The 26,652-nt window shown below is 37.1% G+C and overlaps 1 protein-coding gene across 2 annotated transcripts in view; it reads right to left on the minus strand.

The window, feature by feature from the left end:
- Nucleotides 1-26,652, minus strand: part of CWC27 (CWC27 spliceosome associated cyclophilin) — a 224,467-nt gene that overhangs the window by 74,593 nt on the left and 123,222 nt on the right. The window lies entirely within an intron of this gene.

Here is a 26,652-nt window from a genome sequence, read left to right on the forward strand (position 1 = left end):
TCTGGAATTTATTGATATTGACTATATAGGCCAAATTCAAATTTGTTGTTTGTCCTATGGCACCTGAGTTGCACAATTACTCTCTACATCCTATTTACGAAGACCATCAAATGGTCCCCCTAGTGGTGCATATAGACAAGTAGTTTGTGCTACTTTGAATTTGGCTACTATTCTCACTCCTTTTTTCACCAATGTGCTTGCTAAATGATTTGATTTCTCTCTGGTGCAAGCACAAGCCTACACCAGCAAGCTATCACACTATCACTCCTGACTCCTCCCTGCTTTATGGGTGTTTATCTCAGAAAACTTTCTGGCCGTGAATTCTGGAAAGTGGATGTTTCACATTTCCTTCAGTTTGGAGAACTAAAATTTGTTCCTATCACTGTGGACACTGTTACAGACTTTATACATGCCACTTGTCACACAGAAGGCAACTCATGTTTGTGGACACTATCTCTGCATTTGTTGCTAAAGTTATTCCTCCTAATAGACTGACAACAGCCCTGAATATGTTTCTAGACTATAGCTTATTTCTTCTAAGCACATAATTGGTATGCCTTACTAGTCCACTAGATGGGCAATTGTGGAATGCTATAATGCACCCTTTAAAGGGCTAATTCTCAAACCAGCAGGAAAATACAGAGCCAGAAATATATATATATATATATATATATATATATATATATATATATATATATATATATATAGTACTGCATCATTCTAATCAGACAGCTGCTAAATGCTACTTTTCTCCACAGAGCTATTTTTTTTTTCCTCTAGCAGGCCTCCTTATTTGTCTAGCCTCTTTGTGACTGAAGTCAATAAGATTACTAACTTAAGGTATAAGGCATGTTTGTTTTAGTTTATCATTCACAGGTCTTGTTTGGACATCATACTGAGCAATTAAACCTTTCGTCTGCAAACTCCTAAAAAGAACACAATGAGCTAAAGCCTGGATTGTAGCACTCCAACACCCTGGATGCACCATGATCCCCACAACCAGAAATGACCTGAACTCTGGGCTACCTCTGTTAGTTTCTGATCTGAGTTTCCGTAAGTGTTGGGTCACTTCTAGGTTAGATCCCAGACCAAATCCCAGACACAGATCCCAGACCAAAAGGTCTTTAGGATAAAAGGGCCAGGATTCTGTGACCGCATTTTTTGGGAGTGTAGTCCAGGCTTGCAGAGTGAACCCTAAAAACACCAAAGACTCGGTTATTCTCCTGTACTCACACAGAAGCATCATGTCCATTTATAAACCAAGAAGTGGGGAACTGTTGTGACACAGTCCCATGAACAGGACTTTGGGTATTGATCTGCATACTACTGAGGCTGAACTGTATAGTATATGGCTGACAACAGTCACACTCATGAACTTACATAAACCAAATGATTGAAATTCCAGGAGGCCAAAAGTATACCTTTTCCCAGCTCCTTCTCCTGCTCCCGCTCAGGCTGATTCAGCTTCCCAGGACCTGCTATGTTGTTTATCCCAGGAAACAACATGTGGAGCTAAACTTTGGTAACTTATAGATTCACAGGTCTGACATGCTCTTACTTCTGCCTATCTTGCTACACTTAATATATATTGTTCCGCACTGCTATGTAGTAAACCTTCATTGTTTTAAACCAGTACCATGCCATGCTTCCACTAAGTCTTTTAATTTTTTTTAATTACAATAATACTTAATGCTTAAACAACTGGGAGAAAATCAAAGGTCATCAGACAAAGAGAGGATAACAAAAGTTGCATAAGGACAAGAGACAGGTTCAATTAATAAAGACCCTTTTGGTCAATATCACACCACCTCACCATCTAGGGCCCTAGTCAGAGAATCCTTGGATTCCCACACTAATATGATGGGCCTAGACCTCTAATGGATCCCTCTCTGTACCACTACTGTTCACTTCTATCAGAAACATCATCACAAGCCCTCTCGTCGGCTTACTCAGGACCTTGCCCTCACCATAGAGCAGCTATGGTAGGGACTGCCCGTCTCCAAAGGGAGGCTGGGGTATCCTGCCCTGCCACTCGAGGAATACTGGCCCTGAAATGAGTGCAGATTGCACTGTTCCCAATGGTGATCATGTGCTGTGAGCTCAGATCAGTAGGGATTTAGAGGTTACACAGCCTCTGGTACTAAGTATATATACCTTGGGTCAGGTGGATAGAGGTAAATAATTAATTCTATCCAAAGAATATTTTCAAGAATGGGAGCTACCCTCTGGCCTAATCCAACTTCCTAGCCCTTTTCTCTACTCTGACACCATTTTCTCACACAATGTTTTTATCCAACTTCATGCCAGCTATCAAATTCAAGCAAAAGCTACCATAGTCATGGGCCCCTAAAACATGCCTAAAGATGAACTTCTGAGCTTTTTTCTACCCAAAGACCCCTAATTTCAAAGTCTGTTCTGTTCCTACTTTTTGGTTCCTGTTCATTAACCATTTTGTTTCATTTTATGTCCTGCTAACTTCCAGACATTAAGTTACAGATGCTACCATGATTTTAGCCTGACTTCTCTGGGTAGACAGCTTCACCAATGTGTCCTGGAACCTCACTTCTCCAGAGTCTTAATCCCACTAAGGAAAAACAGAAATAGGCTTGGGGTATGGATCAACCTGCCAACGCTCAGATCCAGCAGAGAACCAATTACAGATGCCAGAACTCCTACCTTCTGCATCGCCAAAACAACACTGATCCATACTCCCAGTGGGGAGAAGTGATAGGATAAGAGGGCTCTGAACTCCAGTTCCATCAGAGAGAGAGAGAGGATGAAAAGAGGAGAGATATTTGGATTTAGTAATAGGGCTATGTGAGGGGAAGAGAGGACTGGACCTGGAAGAAAAAGGGGTCAGTTATTTACAAATGTAGACAGATAGTTGTAGAGATGACAGCTAACCTATGTCTGCAACCTTGGGAGAACCATGGTGGTTGGCAATGGAGGGACTTAGAATTCAGAATTTTGGTGATGGGAATGGTGTGGAATTATACTTCTGTTGACAAGTAATTCTGTAAATCAATATTGAATCACTAATAATAATTTTAAAAAAAAGGTGGTTTGGGAGGTGGCGCAGTGGATAAAGGATTGGATTCTCAAGCATGAGGTCCCGAGTTCAATCCCTGGAAGCAAATGTACCAGAGTAATGTCTGGTTCTTTCTCTCTCCTCCTATCTTTCTCATAAATAAGTAAGTAAATTCTTAAAAAAAGAAAAAAAGAACACAGACTCAGACTAACATGTGAGCAGTCAGAATGCTGCTACCCAGTTCCTTGGTGTTTGAATCCTGTGTGTGCATGACCACTACTCCCATCCTTTATGCTACCAACAACTTTATCTGATGAAACAGTGTTGACAGAACTTGAACTCATGCCAGTCCTACTGATGAGGAACAAGGTGAAACAGCTGCTGGCTGAAGGGAACATTTCCTATTTAGGAAGTAGCAGTAAGACGATATATTGAAACATGATTGCAATGGACTGTCACAGGTTGCTGACTTTAAAAATGATTTTAGTTTTAAGAAAACAAAGGCTCAGAGAAAGTCAAATAAATTATCAATGTATACAAGACGCTCAAACACGGAGATGAAAAATAAACAAACAAACCCAACATATTCTGAATTCCATTATATGGAAATAAAAACTAGCCAACTAGATATATGTACAGATGATAAAGTGAACTGAATTTTAGGTGATGCAAGGGTATGCTCAGTTATTTTACATCCATAGATTAAGCATGATAAAAATATTAAAGACAAAAATGATAAATCCCAGCAAGAGAGCCCACTTGGGAGAGTGACTTGAAATGTGCATTTACCAGATTCATGACCAGCCCCTAGATCACTGGGGGAAGAAGCTTCAATACTGTGGTTTCTTTCCTTCTCTCCCTTTGACTTCTTCTTGTCTTTGTTTTGCTCAACCTGAGAAAGCTAACCAGCAGTGATGAAGCCCAGCAATAACAAAAGATAAAGAAAAGGACGATAATCCTTAATCATCTGAGAGAAGCCAATTTTTTTCACCATGCCAATCAAAAACTATAACCTATGATGCCAATATAAAAATCAGATGGGGGCCAGGTAGTGTTGCACCTGGTTGAGTGCACATCGCAATGTGCTAGGACCCAGGTTCAAGCCCCCAGACCCCCTAACTGCCGGGGAACACTTTGTGAATGGTGAAGCAGTGTGGCAGGTGTCTCTCTGTCATTCTCCCTTCTTTCTCTCTCTCTCTCTTTTTAATCTTTATTTATTTACTTATTTACTGGATAGAGACAGCCAGAAATCGAGAGGTAAGGGGTGATAGAGAGGGAAAGTCAGAGAGACACCTGCCACACTGCTTCACCACTCGTGAAGCTTTCCCCTTGTGGGTGGGGATCAGGGGTTCAAACCTGGGTCCTTGCGCATTGTACCAGGTGTATCAACACCCGGCCCCTCTCTCTCCCTTCTCTAGCACTCCCTTCCCTCTCAATTTCTGGCTGTCTCCATTCAGTAAATAAATAAAGATAATAAAAAATTATAAAAAATTAAAAATCAGATGGGAAAGACATTGCTTGTTCAGACTGCAAAGTAGCATGTATAATATACTCTGAAGAGCATGTTATACATCTGAATAGAACTATGTTTAATTTTACAATCATGTTCACAAAATATATGCCTGGGAACAAAGCCACTGAACTGTTAACAGTGGCAAATCTTACAGATTAAACATGTGTACTCTTTAAAAAAAATTGCTTGTCTAATTGCAGAAAAGGGTGAAACTTGAGATTTAAGTCACTGCCATAAAGATAAAGAATAATAAAGGCAATGGGAATTTTTTAAATAAATAAACATTTTTTTTAAAACTTAGCATAGATACATTCACTCTCAAGTATCAGACCAATGTGCCCGAACTGCTCTCATTCGATTCATTCTCTAATCTTATGTTCAAACTTAAGAGCATATTTTCTTCATTAAAGAGCAAACCAGAGTGGCCCATCATACTATTAACTGATACTATGGAGGACTCTGTGAGATAGAGCATATGTTCACACGTATCCATAAATTAGGGCAAAATATATACCTGAAAGCAAAAATACACAATAGACTGTAGTGAGTCAGTATCAAGTACATAATGAAATAGTGTCTACTTAGACTTAGATACCCTCCTCACCTACTTCCTATTACAGTTCTCTCACTCACTCCAAAGCTAACCTTAGCAAAGCAAGGACTGCAAAAGCTGAATAAGGGCAAGAGACTGGCATACTTTAATGATGATTCTTTAGTCACTATCAGGCCACCCCATCAGCTGGGGCCCTAATTGGGGAGTCCTGAGATTCCCAAACAGATATGATGGGCCTAGACCTCAAATAAATCCTTCTCTCCATTGTTACTGGTCATTTCTATCAGAAACAACACAATAGACCCCTCTGTGGGTCCCCATAGGATCTTGCCCCCAACTTGGATCAACAATGGTAGAAGAGAATGTTCCATCCTCCAAAGGGAGGATGGACAACATACTCTATGCTACACCTGAGGAGAATGGGCGAGATTAGGGCAGGTTGGAATGTTCCTACTCGTGACCACAGAATGTGAGCTCAGATCTAGAGGGATGCAGAGGTCACATAGGCTCCCAAGCTGAATATGAGCCCCAGATGACATCAAATCGATGGGGTTTACAGTCAACAATATTTATACACCTTTCTCATATTAGGGAGCTACTCTCTTCCCTGGTGCAGCTTTCTGGTCCTTTTTCCAGCCATGACATCATCTCCCCAGACAATAACTAGGATCCACCTGCACATCAGATTTCAGGCTCAGGAGAAAAAAGAAAAAAACAAACAAAACCCACTTGGTTTAGCAATTTTTTTTAGCAAAAACAGCTCACTTGGTTAGTGCACTGGTTAGTTTGCCAGGTTTGAGCCTGGTACTCAATGCATTGAAGGAAGCATCAGTTCTATAGTCTCTTTCACTCTCTGCCTCTTTATCTCTCAGGCTCTATCTAAACAAATAAACCATCAAACAAACCAAACATATTCTGAATTCAACTACATAAAAATGCTCATACTGGAGGCTGGGCGGTAGTGCAGCGGGTTAAGCGCACATGGCAAAAAGCACACAGACCAGCCTAAGGATCCCAGTTCGTGCTCCCAGCTCCCCACCTGCAGGGGGGTCACTTCACAGCCAGAGAAACAGGTCTGCAGGTGTCTATCTCTCCTCCTGTCTCTTCCCCTCCTCTCTCCATTTCTCTCTGTCCTATCCAGCAACAATGACAGCAATAACAACAACAACAATAATAATATCAACGGCAACAAAAGAGAAAAAATAGCCTCCAGGAGCAGAGGATTTGTGGTGCAGGCACGAAGCCCCAACAATAACCCTGGAGACACACACACACACACACACACACACACACACAATGCACATACTCTTAGCAAATGAAATATCAAAAATTAATTTCAGTTATTACAAAAGTATTTTATTTTATTTCAGGATGCAGAAAAATTTTACTCAGTAAATATGTAGGGATTTTTTTTTATTATTAAAGGGAAGGCAGAAGGGGAGAGAAGGAAGATTTTTAGCCATTTTTCTGGAGGTAAGAGCTCTCTCTTTTTTTTTAAAGATTTTTTATTTATTAATGAGAAAGGAGGAGATAAAGAACCAGATATCACTCTGGTACATGTGCTGTCAGGGACTGAACTCACGACCTCATGTTTGAGGGTTTAAAATGCTTTATCCACTGCACCATCTCCTGGACCATGGTAAGAGTTCTCTTAACTGCTCTAGTTGATTATACAAACTACTGTACTACTACTATGCAATTGCTAAAAGGCAATATAGGTCCCACGAGCTGTGTTCATATTCTTGGAGGGAAAATTACTCTTTGACCCACAATTTTCCTGTGTAAAATACCAACTGTCATACCTTCCATGTGGGTTCTCATAAGACTAAATGAGAGGGAGTTAGAAAGGAAAAAGGCATAAAGTTATTCACAAGAATGGTCTTTTATTAGGTATAGTTGAGTACCCAAGTAATAATTCTTCTACCTTCTGTTTTGATAACAAGATCCAGATCTGGTTTAGGCAACAAAATATTCAGAATCAGAGGACAAATCACAAGTGTTTTTTAAGCCAGTTAGTCCATCTTTCATTTCACTCATTCATTCTCCAAAAATTTTTTGAATGCCCACCACATGCTAAATATTGTTCCAGTGTTATGGAAACAATAATGAAGAAAGCAGACAAAACTTCTAGTGGAAAAGACAGAAAACAAATGAATAAATAAAACATAGCCTATCAAAGATGATAAGATAATACAGAAAAGGATGAACTAGTGAAAACTTTAAGATAACACAGAAGTAAAAGGTAGGGAAGGGCAATGAGGAAGTCCAAGCAAAGGTAGGACTATAGTGAAAATCTTGGAGTTCTCTGAAGGAGCTGTAATTCAGACAGAGTAACATGTACAATGGCCCTGAGGCAGGGAACCTATAAAATGCATGCTCAAATAAACAAGAAGACTTCTATGCTTCGAACACAATGAATGAACAAAACAAGGTCCTGGAGGTAGCATTGTGGATAAAGCACTGTGATCTGGTGTCTCTCTCCCTCTCCCTTCCCTCTCCCTCTCTCACATATGCTACACTGGTACTCTGGTGTTTTTTTTCTCTCTCATGCTACAGTGGTGCTCTGGTGTTCCTCCCTCTCTCTCTCTCTCTCTCTCTCTCCCCCTCCCTCCCTCCCCCCCAACCTCTCTGCTCTAGTGTTCTTCTCTCTCTCTCTCTCTCCCTTCCTCCTCCTCCTCCTCTCTCTCTCTCCCCCTCACATTTATAAATGAATAAATCTTATAAAATAACTTTAAAAAAAAACAAGAGAATGAAACCAGAGTTGTAAAAAGGTCTCTGTGTGTTGCGTAAAATATCCTGCCCCAACCTCTCCACCAAATTTTTTAGGGACACTGATTTGTAAAAGAAAACCTGGTAGGGGGTTCTGGGAAAGACTGTCTTTCTCACACAGAAAAGGTTCAAAAGACTAGAAGGGCATTTCACATCTACCATTCCTTTCTACTTTGGATGCTATTCTAAAAAAAAAAAAAAAAAAAAAAACCCACGATGCCGAGAGCTGCTGTGGACATCTTATGAACGTGAGGAGAAATCAGTACTGTGTCAGTAACTGTAAATAAGAGTAGAATGTAAGGTCCATTAGGAGGAGAGAGTCCTTCCCCCACCCCCCACTTCACTGAGCTTTGACAAGTAAAATTCTAAGATATTTACAGTGTACACTATGACAACTTTGTATAATTCTACATTACAAAAGGATTCCAGAGGCTTTTATATTGGTATCTGGTGTATCCAAAGTATTCCTGCACATACTCAGTATTTTTTTTGGAGTCTGTGATCAAGAAGGGTCATATTTTTTAGAAGTGTACAGTATAGTGGTATACACCAGCAAATAAAACTATAATTACACACCCATGTTCTAAGTAGTAAAAAGGAGCAAGTACAGAGTGCTAAGAGGCTGAGTAGAATTAACTACACATGCCTGACAAGGAACTTGGTTCAAGATTGCGAGGACACTTTCTCAAATAATTATAAAACATTCTGTCCTTTATCAGAATTTTTTTTTACTTTCTTAAATACTTTTATAAAGCAAATAGAAAATGAATATGTTTTATAAAATGCTGATATTTTCCTTAGTAAGATACAAACCAGGCTGTGATCTAGAGTAACATTTGTTTTATTCATTAACTTCACCCCCCTTCCTGTCTCCCTCTATTTTTTTTTTTAACTTAGGAGTACAATCATACTGAAACATTTTACCACAGCTATCACCAGTTTTTATTGAAAAGCATACAGGATGCCCTGTTTTAAACATTTAAGAGTTTCAATGTCTGCTTTTTTCTTTAGAAGAATGATATTTCTGTTTTCCATGCCAGCATGTGTTTCTCCACATTCATTCCAGCAGATACCATTATCTTTTTCTTTTAGAATCATTTTTGTATACCTGAGGACAACGGTCTCCTTCATCATCCAACAGAGATAAAGTATTTACAATTTTACTATAGGAGCACACATATGGCATTCTCTGTGCTGGAATAAAATTAAAGCCAAAGTGTCCAAAACTTGGACTGCTAGCACATTTAAACTGCTGAAGGCAAGACAAATTATTTAGTCTACAGTAATAAGTAAGTAGCAGCAAAACAAATATTTGGTTGACTGTGGAAAGTCAATGTTTTCATTACTCGTTACAAGCATAAAAGCTAAAAACAGGCTGACCAAGTACATTATGCCAGCAAATAAAACACGCACTCATCATACTTTGGGTAAATATAAAACTGAACTCCTAACTTATGAATTTATACTAATGAAGATAATAACCACATTAACCTTCAGTATATTATCTGTTTGTATATACATATAAAATTTCACATTGCTTATTTATTTTAAAATGATAGATCAAAAATTTTCTGTAATTGTATAAAATACAGAATTTACTACTCTCAACATCCTTTAGTCTAGAATAATATACAGAGCACATTAACAAATTTAGCAAACTATCTGCCTACATATGCAAATAACTGCTTTGATGATCTATCAAAGCTGTTTTACCAAATACTTGCTATACTAAGAAGTGTATGATTGGAAAAGTAGACATACCATTTGACCCTGTATAACCATTTATTTGTTAATATTCCCAGCACAAAGATAAAGGTGTTTGAGACTTGCAAATAACTTGCCAGGATTGTCCATATGCCAAATCGAAGTTTGTCATGAAGCCCACATAGGATAAGACAGAATTCTAAAAGATCGGAGTTAGGAGGTAGCACAGCGGTAAGTGCACGTGGCATGAAGGCATTAAGAATCTCAGTTCGAGCCCCCGGTTCCCCACCTGCAGAAAAGTCGCTTCACAGGCAGTGAAGCAGGTCTGCAGGTGTCTACCTTTCTCTTCCCTTCTCTGTCTTCCCCATCTCTCTCCATTTCTCTCTGTCCTATCCAACAACAATGGCATCAACAACAATGGCAACAAAAGGGAAAATAAATAAAAAAAGAATTCTAAAAGAGTATGTGTGTGTGTGGGGGGGGGGCGATAACATAATAACTTTTATGTAAAGACTCTCATGTCTGAGGATTTAAAGTCACAGGTTCAATCTCCTACACTACCATAAGCCAGAGCTGAATTGTGCTTTGGTTTAAAATAACCTCTCAGAAGGCTAGAAATGGACCTACCCTATGACCCTGCAATTCCTCTCCTGGGGATATATCCTAAAAGGAACCAAATACAACCATCCAAAAAGATCTGTGTATACCTATGTTCATAGCAGCACAATTTGTAATAGTCAAAACCTGGAAGCAACCCAGGTGTCCCAACAACAGATGAGTGGCTGAGCAAGTGGTGGTCTATATACACAATGGAATACTACTCAGCTATTAAAAATGGTGAATTCACCTTCTTCACCTCATCTTGGATAGGGCTTGAAGGAATCATGTTAAGTGAGATAAGTCAGAAAGAAGGATGAATATGGGATGATCTCACCCATAGACAAGAAGTTGAAAAATAAGAACAGAATGGAAAACACAAAGCAGAACTTGGGCTGGAATTGGCATATTGCACCAAAAAAATGAACTCTGGGGTGGGGAGTAGCAGGTTCAGGTCCTGGTACATGACGGCAGAGGAGGGTTGAATTGTTATGTGGAAAACTGAGAAATGTTATTCATGTACAAACTACCGTATTTTACTGTCAACTGTAAACTATTAATTCCCTTGCACTTTGCACCAAGTATATTTAACCTGCTAAGCCACCATCCAGGCCGTTAATTCACCAATAAAGAAAAAAAAAGTCTCTCCCTCCTCCCCTCCCTCTCTTTACTTTTAAATATACATCTCTGTGTGTTATATATTACTGATAGTCTAGCAGAGTGGTTATTTTTAATAATATAATTTCACTTTTAGTAGCTCAAATGTATTTAAATTAATTTATTTCATATGAGATAAAGTCCCACATGTAAATGAGAAAGAAAAATCACAGTATCTCTCTGATACACATGATACGAAAGACTGAACCAGGCATTCAAGCCCTGTGTTCTATCAGCTTATTTCTTTAGTTGTTACATTCAGTTATTTTATTACTCATTTTATATTTGAAATTGAAATGTAAAGAAGTATTATTTCCATATATACTCATATAGGAAAAGGAATAAAAATATGCACATGAGGAGTCCAGCGGTAGCACAGTGGGTTAGGTGCACGTGGCGCAAAGCGCAAGGACCGGCTGCGTAAGGTTCCTGGTTCGAGCCCCCTGCTCCCCACCTGCAGAGGTGTCACTTCATAAGCAGTGAAGCAGGTCCACAGGTGTCTTATCTTTCTCTCCCTCTCTGTCTTCCCCTCCTTTCTCCATTTCTATCTGTCCTATCCAACCACGAGGACAATAATAAAATAATAAGGGCAACAAAAGGGAATAAATAAATATAAAAAATATTTTTAAAAAATCATTAAAAATATGCATATGGTAATGGTTACTTTGAAATCGGGAAAAAGTGATTTTCTTTTTGTCTTGTTAATTGTTTTCTGTAATAAGCATTATTTTAAAATAACATTATTTGTCTGAACAAGATTCTTGCTACTGGAGAACACAGTCATCAGTATGAAAGCATAGCTCTGTTGATGAGGAAAGGTTAGAAACAGAACTGAACACATGTTACATATACTACTCACCACCAGAAACAAGCAAGAAAAAAAAAAAAAAGGACAAAGTTCCTTAGGAGAAAAGAGTGGCAAGGAACAGTATGAGTCTAGCACATATTTTCAAATTGGAAAATAAGGAAGTCCTCTAATAATAATGAGAAAAATATCAAAAGAAGAAAGCTTGAAGAGACTTCCCATTAGAAAAATAAAAACTGAAATGAAAATATTTATTTTGAATGCTAACATACATAATAAAACCTACTGTAATCCAAGAAATAAGATTTCATGCATTTGCATCTAATGTGCATCAATGATGAAATGGCAAACGCTAGAAGAAGAATGATGAAATGCAAATTAAAAAAGGAGTGATGGAATTACAAAGTCATCAGTAAATACTAAAACTAGTAGGTGAAAGTTTGAGGGGACTAAGATACTTATATAACTTCAAAATATTTCTCTACTAAATTTAACGTACTATTCTGAACTGGCTTTACATTGGGAAAATAGAAGCAATCTAAGGGACATAAAAGAAAACATGAATTTGATTATAATATTTATATCAATATCAACTTTTTTGATTTTGATATATGTGTTAATTATGCACAAGTTTTTGCCTTTAGGAAGTGTTTATCACTAATTGTATAGCAAATAGTCCAGAATAAAACAGTGTGTGTACATGTATAAATTAAGTATATATTTATTTACATGCTTAGTAACATACAGCACATGTAAATGTATTGGTTACCACTGGGTACTACAGTAAAGAATATATAAGGTTTAGCGTGTTATCTTTTTTTTAAAAAAAAAAATCACTTTATTAGAGAGGTTAGTGGTTTACAGTACAATTGCTGACGCCTGGGTACGGTTCCTCCTCTCCCTATGACAGGTGTCTTTAAAACATTTTCACTCCCTATTTATTCTCATCATCACGCACCAGGACCCAAACGCCCTCCACACTCAACCCCTTGTCCTCCTTCTCCAGCATCCTTTGTTTAGGTGTAGTGTACTACAGCCAGTCAAAGTTTTACTTTGGGTTTTCATTTTCTGTCCTTGTTTCTTAAGTTCCATCTACAAGTGAGACCAACCAGTATTCATTCTCTTTTTGGTTTATCTCACTCACAGTGGTTTTCTTTTCTTTCTTTTTCTTTTCTTTTCTTTTCTTTTCTTTTCTTTTCTTTTCTTTTCTTTTCTTTTCTTTTCTTTTCTTTTCTTTTCTTTTCTTTATAAAAAGGAAACACTGACAATACCATAGGATAAGAGGGGTACAACTCCACACAATTCCCACCACCAGAACTCCTTGTCCCATCCCCTCCCTTGATAGCTTTCTTACTCTTTATCCCTCTGGGAGTATGGACCCAAGGACATTGTGGGATGCAGAAGGTTGAAGGTCTGGCTTCTCTAATTGCTTCCCTGCTGAACATGGGCTTTGACAGGTCAATCACTGCGGTTTTCTTTCAGTAAGTTTAAAACTTGCTTTGTCTTGGTCCCTGAGTGCACAGGCACAAACTAGAGGAATGGCTCTGAGTGCATGGTATCCAGACTGAACCTGCAATGTTACCTTCACGTAAAATCTTGATAGGAAGGGCAGGGGTAGATAGCATAATGGTTATGCAAAGAGACTCTGATGCCTGGGGCTCCAATGTCCCACGTTCAACCCCCTGCACCACCATAAACCAGAGCTGAGCAGTGTTCTGGTAAAAAAAAAAATAATAATAATAAATAAAAACTTGATAGAAATGCCAAGTCTTCAGATCCATCCCAGAATTATATATATTCAACAGAAAGGACATGGGACAGCAATGGGGGCTAAAATGTAAACCATTTGAAATGATGATTATGGGGAGTAGAGGCAGGTGCTCTTATAGTTAATTTGGTATAAGATAATACTGAAGATTTGTGAGCAGAAGAATAACAATTAAATTTTAGGAAAATCACTCTAGTATAACTATATAGAATGGTTCTAGTATAACTATATAGAATGGTAGATTCTAGGAGAAATGATCAATTTAAGTTTTATATTATCATATCAAGAAAGTTGTACTGAGAATCTGGACTAGCTGAAGAAGCTGAACAGGACTAAAGAAAGTTTAGAAAATAATTGAGTAGGTGGGCCTATCTATTGACTGAATGTGGCACAGACAAGACACACGTACAGAGTAAGAAGTGTGGGTGAGGATAGAGAAGAGGTGGGGGAGAGGCAAGACATTCTGAGCCTGAATGGCTGATAAAACAGTTTGGATCCAGATGAACTAAAGAAAACTTCCTATACTTGAACCTTTCAAGGGCACAGAATCTTAGCCTTGTAAGCCCATTCTTCAAAACAGCATCAACTAAAGAAGCACTGACTCCAGTTTGATCTTCTGAACCACTAAGAAAGTGGTTTTCAGACTTGTAGATTTTAGAGATTTGTAACCAAATGAATTTTTATGGGTTCAGTTCTCAGCATCACAAAAGTCAGAACTGAGCTGTACTTTAGTGTCTCTCTTAGTAACAACAAGAACAGTAACAATAATAAATCCTACAAAGAAATATTTAGTATAAGGTAAATATAGCATTAATTTCAAGTATATGTCTTAATTCCATTAGTATAATGGAACTGAATCAGAAAATACCACAGACCAGGAAACTATATTATTTTAGGAAACAGAAATAGCAGACACATCTAGAGCAAAGTATGATGTCAGAAAAATAAAATTATTCATAAAAATGTATGAGTTGTCTCTGTAGGGAAGATGAATGATGAGTATAGAAGGAGAAAAAAACATAGTATTATTTTTTTTAACTGAGGCTTAGTGAAATAATAATAATGAAAATAATAACAGGTAATTTAGGTCAGGAGTTTGCTTTTTGGGGGGATGAGAATACACTTCATTTTGGTCATTAATACTGTTAAGTAAATATGTTTAAAAAGGGCACTCACAGATAGAAAAAGGTAAAAAAAAAAAAAAAAGGACTTGGGAATTATTTTAAATAAGTGACTTAACTGCAGTCCTTGGAAAACTCAGTAGATCATTATAAACACAGAAAATGAAGTTCAGTATCATACCTTACAAAGCTTTAAATTAAGAGACAAACACTATATATAATATTTTCTGATAGATCACTTCATCAAGTAAATGTATAATTAATTTCAAAAAGAGCTTTAGATTTCTAATTTTACTCTGGCCAATATGTATGGCAGGAAATTTAATGACACAAATGATAAAGTGAAGCAAACAAAACCTGGTTATTTAATTCTATATAGTCAGTATGAAGCACATATATGCATAAACAGTAAAATAAAATATCTATGTACATCAAGGATATAGTTAAATTGTAAAAATATACAGATATAACATAATAAAATAACTTGCTTCTATACCATTGCTCCATGAAATTAAAAATCCTTTTACAGACATTATCTCATTGTTTTAAGAAGTGTTATGAAAAAAAAAAAACCCTGACATTTATAAAACACTATTCATTCTCAAAAATCCCAAAGGGCTTTGCAAACCCTGGAAAAATGATGTTACTGATTGTGCAACACTGAGGTATGGTGGTGGAACAGCAGATAAGAAAGTGGACAGGACTGTAGTAGATATTGTGTGGAACATATAACATTATACAACAATTTAAGAAAGAAAGTGAAAGATAAACTACTATGAAGAAACAAGCAGAAAAGATCCAAGTACTATTATACTACATTTGTTATATTTGAGAAAAATACTAATTATCATCTGGTGTTATTTTCATTTTTGTATCTCTCTAGACTATATAAGCACTTCAAGATAAAAAAAAAATGAAATGCACTACATTTTAAACCAAATATGCCACCATCTATAGTGTTTTTAGTGTGAGTTGTGGTCTATTTTCCAACTGTTAATCATATAAAGTATGCCAAATAATTATTAACTTAATTACATTTTTTCTGAGAAGAGCTATAATTTTCTTCCTTTTTTGAAATGAGACTAGGATGCTAAAATAATAAACGCTTGAGGTGGCTGGGCAGTAGTGTACCTGGCAGTGCATAGACAATAATGAACTTGGCCTACTGTTGTAAGAGAACTGCTTTATATTATATTCTGGCTTTTTATTTTTGTGGTTTTTCATTTTATGCATTTCAGGATGTCTTTTAATGAACATAGGGTTATTATGCTTAATTTATCTAAGTTTAAAGACAAGACTGTATATCCATCCCTTTTTAGAAGTTAGAGAAGAGAACAACAAATTGAATCCAAAGAATCTGACAACTAATTTGTCTCTTTGGACAGGTGGCTATTTTGTATTGTATTCTGGACACTGCATTAGCCAACTGCAGAAGAGGAAATGCCACAGATGGTGCTATTTTCCTACAGTGAGGATTTGCATTGACCTTTATCACTGCCAGAAGGTTCCAGCAATCTAGAATGGCTTTCATCTGATTTCAGGAACTGAAATGATTTGGAGTTACAACCTATATAGAACTGTCTACTTACAGTTAATCTTTTCTAATAAAGAAAAGCTTTTAGGCACTCAGGCTCAAAGTAAGATAAATTCAAAAAAATCCCCTTTCCAGGTTCTGGACTCCATTATGTATTCTCTAATTTCAAAAGCCTTTCATCACTATCCTATCTGAATTCAGTATATATTCCTAAGGAAAAACGCCCCAAACTGTACATCCATTATTCACCTACCTTTAACCTTGGAATTCTTCCTTTTTTTTGTTAGTTCTCCAAGGTCTTAATAGTTAACATTTTAGATGTTTATAGTGAGGGTATTAGTATTAATTTGAACTCCTAGTCTGTCTCAATGTTAAAACTGACATTATCAAAGACGTCAGGCATGGAATGTCAACCCTTCACCCTCATTTGGTCATGAGATCTTTCCTTTCATAGTATTCTCAAATTCCATTCTAGGAGGTTCACTTCTTAACAAAATCCCAAAACCTAGATATAGACCAGGTCCCATAAGATAGAGCCTATTTTCACATGTACCCATAAATTAGGGCAAAATGTATACCTGAAAGCAAAAATAATCTGTAGTGAGTCTGTATCAAGTTCATAATGAAATATTGTCTACTTAGACTTAGATACCCTCCTCACCTACTTCCTATTACAGTTCTCTCACTCACTCCAAAGCTAACCTTAGCAAAGCAAGGACTGCAAAAGCTGAATAAGGGCAAGAGACTGGCATACTTTAATAATGACTCTTTATAGTCACTATCAGGCCACCCCATCAGCTGGGGCCCTATTCAGGGAGTCCTGAGATTCCCGAACAGACATCATGGGCCTAGACCTCGAATAAATCCCTCTCTCCATTGTTACTGGTCATTTCTATCAGGAACAACACAACAGACCCCTTTGTGGGTCCCCATAGGACTTTGCCCCCAACTTGGATCAACAATGGTAGAGAATGTTCCATCCTCCCTTTGGGTCCATACTTTGGGTCCATGACCTTGGGTCCATACTCCCAGATTGTTAAATAATAGGAAAGCTATCAGGGGAGAGGATGGGATACAGAGTTCTGGTGGTGGGAATTATGTGAAGTTGTACCCCTCTTATAGTTTAGTCAATGTTTCCTTTTTATAAGTAAAAAAATATTAAATATAAAAAACTTAATGTTATCTACACTTTTTTATTTTTTTAATTTAAGAAAGGAGACATTAACAATAGGAGGGGTACAACTCCACACAATTCCCACCACCCGATCTCCATATCCCATCCGCCTGATAGCTTTCCCATTCTCTATCCCCCTGGGAGTATGGACCCAGGGTTGTTGTGGGTTGCAGAAGGTGGAAGGTCTGGCTTCTATAATTGCTTTCCTACTGAACATGGGCGTTGATTGGTCGATCCATACTCCCAGTCTGCCTCTCTCTTTCCCTAGTAGAGTGGGTCTCTGGGGAAGTGGGGCTCCAAGACACATGAGTCTTTGGCATTCAATCCATGATTACTTTGAAATGGTACAAGGAAGGTACGACTATGCTCCTATGCTCTTTATAGGACCATAAATTTATTCAAGTTTTTTTTTTAAAGAAACAATTATTATTAAAGCCTAAATGGATTTTAGTAAATCCACTTTAAAACTTTTAACAGAACAAATCTATTCTAGGTTGCATCAAACTGAAAAATAAGGTTATAAAAAGAACTGTGGACTAGGAGCCAGGGGTCCTAAGTACATTGCTGCTTAATTTGGGGTGAGTTTCTTAACTGGGTGGGTCCTATGCATGTAATGAAAGGATAGGTCTCAACGTTCCTTTCTGACTGAAAATGTGATGACTACATGGAATAATGCAAGACGTATAAGTAGAGCACACTCAAGACACACCATAAAGCTAATCTACTTTCCCATTTTAAACCTGATTCAGCATCATGTCTTAACTTTGCTTATATTGTGGAGGATGCGTTTGAAAAACTGAATAAGCTATTTTTTACTTCAAAATAAATTTTTAATGATTTGGCATTTTCTTAGAACTTCATTTTTCCTTTGCCCTTCCTGACATTTCAAATTCTTTAATGTAAATTCTTTAATGTAATGTAAAGTAATGTAATTTAGGGATTATCTGCTTTCATTTCTTTCTTCTTCTTCTTTTTTTTTTTTAGCAACTGTAACATCTGCCAAGAATTTATGGTAAGAATTTTGAAAAGATAAGCACTTAAAACTTTCAATGTTTTTAATTATTAAAAATAGGCCTAAATACCACACAGGTTAAACTATCCAAAGGAGGTTTCAATGGCACAGATTCGTAAGTTTATGCTACAAAGTTATGAAAATACTATCTTTTGCAAATTTTACTAAGTTCTGCAAAGATGTTGAAGAAGCTCTGTACTCAAATGGATTGTATGTTTGATGTCATTTAGTGAAAACTCAAACCATTAATGGTGATTTTAATTCTCTACTTGAGACATAGTAAATATAAAAAAACTAATAACCTGCACATGCATACACATACAAGGAGTGTCTTACCCATGTGTCAACAGCTGTACTGTAACCATTAATCCCCAACACAATGATATAAAAATAGTAAAAAAAAAAAAAAAAAAAATGACTTGCTTTCTAAACTGGATTAATTTGTAATAATTTCAATTTAGGGTGCACATAGCAAGGTGACTATAATATTTTCTTGTAGAGTTAAGAGTGACATGCCATCAGGAAATGTCAACTCAGGATTTTAGTTACTGGGTATCAGTGTCCTATTATCTTCTAAACCCTAGAAGTGAGAAAGTGACAGGAGTTTTTCTTTTCTAAACCACATTCATATAATATTTAAATCCATTGCTTTTCATATCTTACTCTGATATGAAAGAATAAAGAGGATGAAATAGAACTTAAAGCAATGCGTTCACTTATGCTATTAGTCAATTTCACTTTGAACAATTTTAAGAAACATATTAATAAAATCATAATTAAACAGCATTATGGAAAACAATGCATGTGCATATATCTGATAAGAATATATTTTTTTAATTTGGAAAAATATCACACATCTAACCACAGTTATCATATTGAATGACTGACTGATTCATGAAGCTGAGGCCTCACGTGATTTTTTTATGTCCCTTTTTTCGTCTAAATAGAGAGACAAACAGGAATAGAGATATCACAGCATCAGGACATCTTCCATTGCCACAGGACCTCCCATGTAGTGTTGGAGCTCAAATCCTGGTTGATTATTTGGGCAAAGCTAGTGTCTTACCCAGTGAACTATCTCTGTCCCTAACTATGACTACCTTTGACCAAAGTACTACAGGGTGATTTTTCTTTGTATACTTTACATTTTTCTACATTTCTGATGCTTTTGTCAAGGAAAAATGTTACCTTTATAATTGGAAGAAATAATATAGCATTTTAAAAAAAGTTTGAAGAATAGTTATAATCAAAGTTTAATACTTGTATCAATTTTACTGGGTGAGAAATGGCACAGGTTGTAATAATGAGTAAATAAATTGTAGCTACTAAGACAGAGTCAAATGTTCTTGTGACAATTATTACACTGAAATTTAAAGAGTCACTTACTAGGCAGAAAGAATGCCTATTTTGAAATTATATTCAAATGGTGAAGGGATGCAAAGTGATACTCCTATCATACTAGTTCTTATCAGAAGCAATATGTCCTATGAAATCACATAAATAACTTTAAAAATTAATACACAGATTAAAAGTAGATGATGGGAAAAATGGGTTTGATACTTCTAGAGTCAGAGAAAAAAACAATTACTCAAAAGCACTTGGATAAGAAAGGAAACACGAAGTAAATCTTGGACTGGCTGGGTAGATTACATCAAGACAAAGAACTCTGGGGAAGGGAGAAGAGTGGGGGACAGTGGGCTTTCAGGTTCCAGTACATGATGGTTGAAAAGCACCTAAGCTTGGGGTGAAAGTGTATTGCAGACACCTATCATGGTGGGAAGAGAAATTGTATCCATGTGGCAATAACTAAACACACACACACACACACACACACACACACACACACACACACACACACACACGTTATCTGCTTTGAAAAACAGGGACTCAATGTTATGAATTAATTATACATTATATTGGCCATAACACTATTAACAGTCCAAGAGAGTTTTTCATTCTTATAGAAATATAGGTTTAGCTAGTTTAACACTATATTAGATGAAAATTAGTCAAAAACTGTATACTTTCACAATCTATTAAGCAAAAGAGGCCAAATTTGATGAAAATTTAATAAGACAGTTTGAAGAAACTTGAACTGGCCAAGGGCAATTTGAGAGTTACTAAGCTCTTCATGATGTGTTTCATGAAGAGGCCTTAAAATTCTTTCTTGATTTACAAGCTCAGATTGCCCTTCTTACTCTAATCTCTGGCACTAATCATAGAGCAGGTACTGTGTGCTTAGAACTTTGAAAGGAGAATCTGACACCCTATTTCCCTAAAGCTGATTAAGGAATAGGCCCAAACCTGTAACTGTATGGGACTGTTCAGTTCGGTACTAGTTTTGAGATGAAGAAACTTAATGAAACTGGAAAGGACTGAGATAATAGCTATACAAAAGGATTATATGGTTTATCAAAGATACTGACAGCCAATACAGGAAATCAACTGTATCTACGACTAAGTATCAGTCTTGCTGAAAATTTATTATCAGCCATAAAAATCCATTATACAGGTCTGGGTGATTTCCAGCAGAACTAAAGAGACCTCCTGGCTATAAATAGAATTGTCCTGTAGTACATCTCTTTGGACACTATGTAAATTGGGGTGTTAAAGTCTACTGCATGCAGACTTTGTATTAAAACTAAGATATGTAACTATTTCAAACTTTAAGATAGTCTCATGCTGTTATAAAAAGCTAATTATATCATGATAATAATAATAGTTTTACTCCTGACATATTCTTTCATTTCCTGCAGCATGTTTTTTTTACACTACCTGAAATCTTAAAAAAATAAATAGATTGAAAAAAAAGTAACTAGATGACAAACAACTGGTAAACATTATGTGGTTATATTTGTGTAATATTTTCCCTCTTACATAGATATAAAATATATGGCTGTTACCAGAAAATATCCTTGTAATAGAAGAGCAGATTTTCAGTTTACTAGCATGTCTGCATAGAAAAGAAATAGTCTTGCCTAAATTTTACCACATAGAGAAGCTTTGTTCTACAGTGGAATTAAAAAAATTAAGAAGCCTACTAAGAAATAAAAATCTACTTAGTTTTAAGTATATATTTACTTATTATAGTAGAGATATTAAGTATTGGGTTACAGACCTTTTGGGGAAATATCTATGACCATTAGTGTCATATATAATAAGCACCTCACATTACTATTAAAATTACCAAACTATAACATATTTTCAGACCTCTCTATTTCTTTTAGACAGTAGGGTATGTGCATCTAGATAAAAACTCATATTAAAGACAGGCCCCATGTTACACAACAGTTTACTAAAACACCAATATATCCAGTATCAGCCATTTCCCAGTTTACTGGAAAATTCAATTCCTAGATATAAATATAATCATTCTCCAGAGTAGTCACAATACCCAGATAATTTCATTTGGATAGGACTTAAAATGCATTATAAAAGTCAGCTATGTATCAAGAAGTCTTTGCTGAATAGGTTCAGAACAGTACTCTGTTCAACTGATGCTTGAAGTTAATAGAGCCAAGGTCAAATAACACTTTCCAAGTTCCTTTCATGTGATGTTCTTACTATAAGAATGCATATGAGAACCTCTGGATTTGTTCCCAGAGTTTATGTAGTTCTAAACTTGGAACATCATTGGCTGGGAAATAGGTTAAGTTCTGACACACATTCAAGAATGCCTAAAACTCTACTTTGTTTACACGATGCTGTGCAGTGACATTGTTATGGTATCATTTTCACTCTTGGGGAGAGAAGGAATAGTAGACTTAAAAACTATACAGGAACATGTGAATTTCAAATATATCATAATTTTATTAATTATATAATAAGTCACTTGCTACTTTGAATAAATCAAAGTAAATTTAGAGGAAGTAAAATTCCAAGAAGAGGTAGTCCATAACTCAAGCTAGGTAAGGATAAAAATGAATTTTGTTAAACACTCCAAGGTTAAAAAAAAACCCAAAAACAAACACTCCAAAGGTTTATAGTGGCTCCTAACAGCACTCTAAAAGTATGAGAATTGAAATAAAATTGCTGACTTGGTACCCAGATATTGGTTTCTTTTTTAAATAAACATACAAATTGTTCTTATGTAGTTTAGCGCTGTAACATTATATAAGTTTCGGGAGCTCATTTAAAGATCTAGGTTTTTATATATAATAATTCAATGAGAAGGAAGCACAATGACTTGGAAAAGTGACTGACATCAGGTCTGGATACTACATAACATCCACCTTAATCATCTTGTGCCAGAAAGTAAGAAAACTGTTCAAATGATGAGGACCAGCTGAGAAAAAACATACAAATCAAAGTGATAGAACTAATGACAGAAGCTAATAAGTACTATTTGAGTCACATAATAAAAATAGTTTGGAATTAAGATATGGAACAAAGAAATTATTCACAAGCCCATACTGATACAAATAAAGATTGGAAGATATAATGGCTATGCAAAAAGACCTTCATACCTGAGGTTATAAAGTCCCAGGTTATGGGGATCGGGCAGTAGCTTAGCAGGTTAAGCGCACATGGCGCAAAGCGCAAGGACCTGCATAAAGATCCCGGTTCCAGCTCCGGCTCCCTACCTGCAGCGGTGAAGCGGGTCTACAGGTGTCTGTCTTTCTCTTCCCCTCTCTGACTTCCCCTCCTCTCTCCATTTCTCTCTGTCCTATCCAATAATAGCGACATCAATGACAACAATGGTAAGAACCACAGCAACGATAAAACAAAGACAACGAAGGGGAAAAAATAGCCTCCAGGAGCAATGGATTCTTAGTGCAGGCACTGAGCCCCAGAGATAACCCTGGAGGCAAAAAAAGTCCCAGGGGAGTCAGGCGGTAGCGCAGTGGGTTAAGCACAGATGGTGCAAAGCGCAAGGACTGGCATTAAGAATCCTGATTCCAGCCCTTGAATCCCCAACTGCAGGGGAGTGGCTTCACAGGCAGTGAAACAGGTCTACAGGTGTCTTTCTCTTCCCCTCTGTCTTCCCCTCCTCTCTCCATTTCTCTCTGTCTTATTCAACAATGATGACATAAATAACAACAATAATAACTACAACAATAAAAAAAGACAGCAAGGGCAACAAAAGGAAATAAATAAATAAATAAATAATTTTAAAAAAGACCCAGGTTCAATGTCCCACACTACCATAGGCCAGAGTTGAGTGGTGATCTGGTAAATGAGAAGAAAGGGTGAGGTAAAGGGGGAGAGAGAAAGAATTATCTGCAGTATTACTCCACCACATAAGCAGCTGCCCCTTTCCCAACTACACAACTGTAAATAAATAAATAATTTTTTAAATAAATCATTTTTTAAAAAGTCTTTCTTACAGAAGTAGTCTAAGTTGTAAAGATAGTAGGAAACAGGAAACAGAAAGTCATTGTTAGAACATCACATTGCAAAGAGGCAAGATATAACAGAAGATACTAAGGTTAGTATTTACTGTGTGAGGGGATGTACACCAAATAAAATTAGTGGGGAAAGCTTGAAGAGGAACAGGATATTTGTATAGTCTCAAAATATCTTCCCTGAAACACTTTCTTTTTTCGTCTTTTAATTTCTTAAAATGTATTTATTTCATTCATCTCATACTTGATAGGACAGAGAAAAATTGAGAAGAAGAGAGATAGAGTGGGAAAAAGAGACATCACAGCTCTCCAAAACATTACTAATCTCAAAAAGGAAAGAGGGAGGGGGCAAAAAAGCAACTCAACAGATTATTACCCGAACCAAGTGATCAAGATAATAGCACTAGGGCACCAAAGTAAAAACCCTGGGGTGAGGGTGACGGTGGATGTTCCACTTCCCTGGGGTGGGGTGGGAGTGGGTGGGACACATTCTTTTGGTGATGGGAATGGTGTTTATGTACACTCCTATTAATTTGTAGTCATATAAATCACTATTTAATTAATATGAGAGGGGAAAAACTGATTGTACGTCTCAAACTTTTTAAAGCACAGACTGAGTCTTTTAATACATAGGCAGAGTCTTTGATATGTTGATTCTCTTAAAAGCCTAGACCAGGGAAAACAGAAGCAACTCGTGGCATAGCTATTATATAAAAATAATGTCAAAGGACATAAATTATGGTGATGTTGTTTATGACACAGCAAATCCTAACAAAGGGATTTTTCAAAGTTAACCCAATTGCCAAATAATGTGATGCAACAATAACTATCTATTGTCTTCTTAACCTTAAGACAGCAGGAACCTCCTGCTTCCTCTATAGAGTCTATATTTCCCCCAGTCCTGGAACCTCTAGGGTGGGCTCACTTTCCTGCATGCTCCTCTCAATTCACACCAAATGACACTGCATCCCCTGATTCCAACCTAATCAACGCAATGAGTACCACCTCAGCATGCTTCACTTCAGACTGTGTCCAGAGATGTCAGGTATGGAATGTCAACCCTTCAGCCTTATTACTCAGGTGAGACTTTTCCTTTCATAGTAATCTCTAATTACATTCCAGAAGGTTCACTTCCTAATAAAGTCCCAAAACCTAGATATAGACCAGGTCCCATGAGGTAGAGCATATGTTCACATGTAATATAGACCAGGTCCCATGAGATAGAGCATATGTTTACATGTATCCATAAATTAGGGCAAAATATATACCTGAAAGCAAAAATACACAATAGTCTGTAGTGAGTCAGTATCAAGTTCATAATGAAATAGTGTCTATTTAGATTTAGATAGCTTCCTCATCTACTTCCTATTGTAGTTATCTCACTCACTCCAAAGGTAACCTTAGCAAAGCAAGGACTGCAAAAGCTGAATAAGGGCAAGAGTCTGGCATACTTCAATGATGACTGTTTAGTCACTATCAGACCACCCCATCAGCTGGGGCTCTAATAGTAAAGTCTTGAGATTCCCGAACAGACATGATTGGCCTAGACCTCAAATAAATCTCTATCTCCATTGTTACTGGTTATCTCTATCAGGAACAACACAATAGACCCCTTTGTGCCCCCCCCCATAGGACCTTGCCCTCAACTTGGATCAGCAATGGTAGAGAATGTTCCATGCTCCGAAAGGAGGATGGACAACATACTCTATGCTACACCTGAGGAAGATGGGCGAGATTGGGGCAGCTTGGAATGTTCCTACTCATGACCACAGAATGTGAGCTCAGATCTAGAGGGATGCAGAGGTCACATAGACTCCTAAGCTGAATATGTGCCCCAGATGACATCAAATCAATGGGGTTTACAATCAACAATATTTATACCCATTTCCCATATTAGGGAGCTACTCTCTTCCCAGATGCAGCTTTTGGGTCCTTTTTTCAGTCATGACATCATCTCCCCAGACAATAACTAGGATCCACCTGCATATCAGATTGCAGGCTCAGGGAAAAAAAAAACACCAAAAACTAATATAGCTACAGGTCCTTTGAAATATAACTAAAATATGCCTACTAGCTATCTACATAACGGAGACGCTCCCCCAACTCTTTATCTGCACTATTCCAGCCTTTAGATTCATTGATTGTTCAACAATTTGTTTGGCTTTGTATGTTAACACTCTTTTCAGACACCAGGCTCCAGATGCTAGCAGAATGCCAACCAGACTTCCCTGGACAGACAATCCTACCAATGTGTCTTGGAGCTCAGCATCCCCAGAGTCCCACCTTACTAGGGAAAGAGAGAGGCAAGTTGGGAGTATGGATCAACCTGTCAACGCCCATGTTCAGCAGGGAAAAGATTACAGAAGCCGGACGGACCTTCCACCTTCTGCATCCCACATTGACCTTGGGTCCATACTCCCAGAGGGTTAAATAATAGGAGAGCTATCAGGGGAGGGGATGGGATATGGAGTTCTGGTGGTGGGAATTGAGTGGAGTTGTACTCCTCTTATCCTATGGTTTTGTCAATGTTTCCTTTTATAAATAAATAAATAAATTGCACTAGTAATCACACCATTATCTCCTTACCTCTGATAAAATGCACTAGAAGAGCATATCTCTTCTGTGGTAATTTTGTAAAAAACAAAACAAAACAAATAACAACAACAAAAAACAAAAACAAAGTACAACCCTGTCTAATCATGATTAAACAGATACTCTGCACTGTATATAACCAGACTCTTCACAGTGTCTAACATCATTATAGACAATGAAAGACTGAGAAATTGTCATAGATCAGAAGCTAAGGAGATATGACAATGAAATGTGTGGGTAGAATCACAGTACAGAAAAAAGAATGCTATTAATGTCTGTAGTTACTTGATAGTATTATATCAACAATGATTGCTTACTTGGTTTTGATCATTGTACTATGGTTCCATAAAACCTTGTCATTAGGGAGTAGGGCAGTAGCGCAACGGGTTAAGCGTATGTGGCGCAAAGCGCAAGGACCGGTGTAAGGATCCTGGTTTGAGTCCCTGGCTCCCCATCTGCAGGGGAGTGGCTTCACAGGCA

The sequence above is a fragment of the Erinaceus europaeus genome, chromosome 5 (assembly GCF_950295315.1).
Source record: "Erinaceus europaeus chromosome 5, mEriEur2.1, whole genome shotgun sequence".
NCBI classification, from domain to species: Eukaryota; Metazoa; Chordata; class Mammalia; order Eulipotyphla; family Erinaceidae; genus Erinaceus; species Erinaceus europaeus.